The sequence below is a fragment of the Palaemon carinicauda genome, chromosome 34, assembly GCF_036898095.1.
Source record: "Palaemon carinicauda isolate YSFRI2023 chromosome 34, ASM3689809v2, whole genome shotgun sequence".
Lineage (NCBI taxonomy): Eukaryota > Metazoa > Arthropoda > Malacostraca > Decapoda > Palaemonidae > Palaemon > Palaemon carinicauda.
Window position 1 is genome coordinate 72,422,856 of NC_090758.1, and position 5,339 is coordinate 72,428,194.

Genomic DNA, 5,339 nt, shown 5'->3' on the forward strand with positions numbered 1-5,339 from the left:
TCCTCTCACACTCGGCTTAGCATAACGAACTATATACCAAAATGATGCCATTGATCAGTAGATTTATTTGATATAAAACCAAATTAATTGATTTATTATTAGAGGTCACCAAGGGTCAAAAGGTCAAGGTCATCCCTTTGAAATTTCGGATTATGGTTTTAGTTGTAGTTTGGCTAAATAAGACATCAAAATTTGCTAAAGGTTAACCAAATATGCTTAAAATATAAAAAAGAGAGACAAATAAAGTTTTTCAAAGAAGGTGGGATCTATTCCAGCTATATTGCTAATATGGACTTCTCTAAAAATCTATTTCCTTTTCTTCATCCGAGGAATGTTGGCTCTCAGTGTCCCTTTCATCGTCGTCAACATCATTATCATCATCATCATCTTCCTGTACATCAGATTCTTCAACGGTTAACTTATCAGGAGTATTTGAGCCAGTGAACCAGACAATCATCAATCTGCCATTCTGGACTTTCCAGCTATGTCCTTCAGGACCAAATGAGACTGAATCGGCTTCCCTTGCATTCCTCCATATGTGTGCAACAAAGTTAGTACTTAGCAACTTCTGTTGCAACACTCTTTTGCAAGGAGGAAGACAACAGGGGTCTGAAGTTTTGATTTTATCCAACGTATCAGTTTCCTTCTTTGGGGCATACAACTTGCGGAAAAGTTAAAGCCTGGCTTCATCAACACTTGTCAGGTTCAGATCTCCATAGACAATGCACAAGTACTCTTCAACTACAGCATCAACATCTGGATCGATGACATCTGAGTCTCCAAGGTGACTAATTGCTGATGTGAGCCTAGGGTTGTTTCTTATTATTTCAAATGGCTTCCACTTTGCTTCTCCCATAAAAGAGGCTGTGTAATCACAGCCTGTCAGAGCATGGAAGTTTGGTAGAGCATCGCATGAAGGTCCAGTCAGTTTGGTTGCAAGATGTGACATATCTATGAATCGCCTGGAATTTCTAGAACTCAAGCCAGCATCCATCCAAATCTGTGCATTAAGAAACCTAGCATGGTAGAGAATGAGGATGAAGACGTCATTTTTGTTATTGCGAATGACAATCACTGGGGCCATATCACATTTAACAGCAACAAAGTTTGCATGGTACAGTAACCGTGTATCGGCTTCTTCATACCTGCACTGAAGCTCATGAACCAGGATCCTGTTGACAGTTCCACTTGCTGAAGTGTAAAGGTAGCATTCATGTTCCACTGCAAAGTAGATCTGATGTCCCTGAAGAGTCGATGCATATCTATCTGATGACCATTCATCCTTCAAGAAGGCCAAAAACTCTGTTTTGAATTGTGATGTGCTCTAAGCCGTGTTGAGATCTGGTGGTCTTTATTGTGACGAGTCAGTGATTATATAGGTAGTGGGTGTCCTACCACGCAAGTCATGTTCAATGTCCTTGATACTTGGCCCATTAGGATATGTGTCACAGTCTATGTGTACAATTTCACCAGTGCTACAAGCTTGTTTCAAAATGGATATTGCCATCCCCCATAGATGGATGGCATGCAAAGCACACGGAAGAAAAACATAGCATTTATAATATAGACATCAGTCCTGTCTGGTATGGCATTCAAGGTTCCCATTACTTCTAATTTTTCCATTAATGTACTCTTTGATGTCTTGTTCATATCACCGGTTATATGACACAATGAGAAAGGAACTGGAGTGAGAGGATAGGATAGGACAATACTGAGATCAAGTTCTTGTGTTACTGACAAAAACAGCAGCCTTCCAAATATGTCTCTGGTGCATTTTGCTTCTTTGATCTGTTTGTCCTTTGTGTTGAATTTAACTTTTACTGCATTCTGTGTGAAATTCATCACCTTTCTTCGCTTAATAGCCTGTTCAAAACGCCCACTATCTACCTTACGTTCATTTTTGATGCCAGGTAGTTCCAGTTTCTTTTGACTGAAGAAGACTGTCTTTCACACCATCCGAGGCAGCTTTGCCAGTGTTTAGGCAATACAGAGTATCATCATTAATAGTGTGATTCCAGCCATTTCCAGGAGACAACTCGCAATTGCTCTCCTAAAAGATCTTGTCACTGTCCCCCTCTTACGGGCTGCAACATTCTGTGTAAATGCAGCAATACCCTTTTGCCTGGATGCGGCATCCCTATTCACAGTTTGCTGTAAGGTAATATCAACTGCACTTCTGGAAAAGGTATTCCTAGTTCTCCACACAGAAAGTGCACCCCTTTTCAAAACTTGGCTAGATTCCGGGATGCGTCATATCCATATTGAGCAGATTGAGGTGATACAATGACATCCAACGGACATAGTTTGGTAAGTGACAAGGACACAGGCAATTCAGGTGCACACTTACAAATATCAAGGATGTTAGAACGCATGTAGAGGCTGCTTCAGTCACAATATGCTCTTCTGAGCTACTAAATTTTGAATCTCTTGAAAGGGCCAGTTGTTTATTTACCTTGCTAGAAAACACTACCAAACCTTCTTTCCTACTTGAACAATTTATTTTGACTCTATCACCAAAATATTTCACAATTTTATCCCCTAAAGTTGAGACTTTGTGAGGTACAATCTAAACTTCAGATATTTGCTCTAGAAATCTAAGGTAGTGCCGATGTAATAAAACAAGGTATTCAGGCCGATAATTGTCAATGATTGAGGATTCAATGTATTGGAATATACTTGTTAAAGCAATACAGTTTGCATTGTCACAATCAAGAGACACTGTTCTCTTTAATGTGTCCCTCTTTTGATTCAGGTATGCTCGTTTACATTCATTATAATATTTCACCTCTTTGCTATGAAACCCAATGTCATCTATCATCACAAGCATTTCACTGTCATTTAGAGCACGAGCAGCTTCTTTGATATTTTTTCAACAGAATAACATGCATATTTTGGTGAGCGTTTGTTCCTTTCCTCGAATTTTCTTTCTATTTTTTTTGCAGAATATGTAGACATTTGGTAAAACCCCTGACGTTGATACAGCAAGCTTAGTCGATTGGCTGTGAAGGTAAGGGCAGTTATCATTGGTTTGCTGCGTATTACCAGTCCCACTAGTCATTGTGAGGGCTGCAGTGTTAACAGCAACATCAACCTGAAGAAATTGAAACTCATAGTTCCTTTTTAGGACTACTTATTTGTAAACAGCCAGTTACTTACATGAAAAAAAAAGATTTGTGTAAGGAGTTGTGAATCAACACTTGAAAATACACATATGAACTGAACTGGTTATTTATCTCTCACTGCCGGAAATCTGCATAAAATTTCCTCAGTGATTTTGATCTACATAATAGGCCTTTGCACATACGTCATTACTGCGGATGAAGCAATGGAAAAGAGTGAAGAAACGTATGCATTAAAATACTATATGACCATGACGAGAGCTTACAGCCATTAGTGGCATACTATTTACAGCGGAAGGGTGGTGTTCATTAAAATTATTGAAGAATAAATGTTTTTATAATGTTTTAAAGACAAAGTAATTGCACACACAGTCAATAAAACTGATCTCCGTAATATAGGTAAATCAACTATCAACTAAATTTGAAATGGTTTGACGAGTGAATTTCAAAGCAACCGTTTAATAATGACTTTTGTCATATCAGTCATATTGCTGGAATAGATCCCATCTTCTTCAAAAAACATGATTAATGTCTCCTCTTTATATTCTATACATATTTAGTAAACCTTGGGCAAATTTTGATGTCCTATTTAGCCAAAATACAGCTAAAACCCCAAAACGGAGTTTCAAAGGGCTGACCTTGACCTTTTGACCCCTGGTGTCCCTCAATAATCATTTAATTAATGTAGTTTGATATGAAATAAATCTACAAATTAAGAGCATCATTTTGGTATATAGTCCTTTATTCTAGGACCAGTGTGAGAGGAGCTGCAACCAATTTACTTTCCCCTACCCCCATATTTTGCCGAAAAATGAAAAGTCCGTTTTCGGATAAAAGAGGTTAATAAAATCTACACCCACCACTGCCCAACTTAAAGATACTCATTTTTGGATGTCCCATGGTAGACCCTTCCCAAAAATGCCCACTAGAATTTTGGTCATCTCCGGTAAATAAATGGCTGCTAGCTCTTGGACTAAGTGTCCTTCTCCTAAAAGAGCTGCTTACCATAGCTAAAGAGTCTCTTCTACCCTTACCAAGAGGGAAGTAGCCACTGGATAATTACAGTGCAGTAGTTAACCCCTTGAGAGAAGACGTAAATGACTCCAACAGGGAAAATAGCCCAATGAGGAAAGGAAATAAGGGAATATCGAATAGTATGCCTGAGTGTACCAAAGAAAAAAAATAGATTTTCTTAATGTTAGTTTTGCAATTGTAAAAAAAAAAAAAAAAAAAAAAAAAAAAAAAAACAGATTATTTGAGACAAATTCTTCCGCCTATGTCTTTGGGTTCCTGGAATCAAGAATGCTTATTTTGAATTATTTCAATAATTTTTATGTTTACAACTGGCTCAGGATCAAACAGAGATTATACTAATGACTGCAACCTTATCATTATCAAATAATGGATATATATTTTAATATTAGACAAACAGCAAGATTTGCAAAAATTGCGATATATATATATATATATATATATATATTATACACGGGAATATATACATACATAATGTGGATAAATTAATACATATAGGTAAATACATATATCATATTATATGTGCACTGTATATACACAAACATTATATATATATATATATATATATGTGTGTGTGTGTGTGTGTGTGCGCGCGCGCACATATATACTGTATACATACAACATATAATTATATATCTATATATATATATATATATGTGTGTGTGTGTGTGTGCGCACATATATACTGTATACATACAACATGTAATTATATATCTATATATACATATGCATACACACAAATACATCAGCATATACGCACACATACACCATGCCACTAAAATACGAGATAAGTAATACAATAATACAAAATGAAAACTTTAAAATAAACTTGTAGTGGCTAACAGGAAATGACGATAATTTTCCATCCAATGATATCTTATTTTCGTATTAATCTAACTATATAATACTGCTAAGTTAAACTCTATAATCATTATTTTGAATTACTAAAAGTAATTATATACGCTGTTATTGTAAACTTTAAGGTAATTCAAGTCTAAAATATACCAGAAAAGAGATCTATTATCGTTATGAATATACCGTTAAATTCGGTCTTTACATAATAGTCTATTTTCGCGAGCAACTTGCCCTAATACCTAAGTCAATTCGATACATTGAAGGCAATTTAGTTTGGGACCATAACATTTCTTTAAGCACCTACAGTATAGCCAGTGGAGGTGGCTGGGTCTA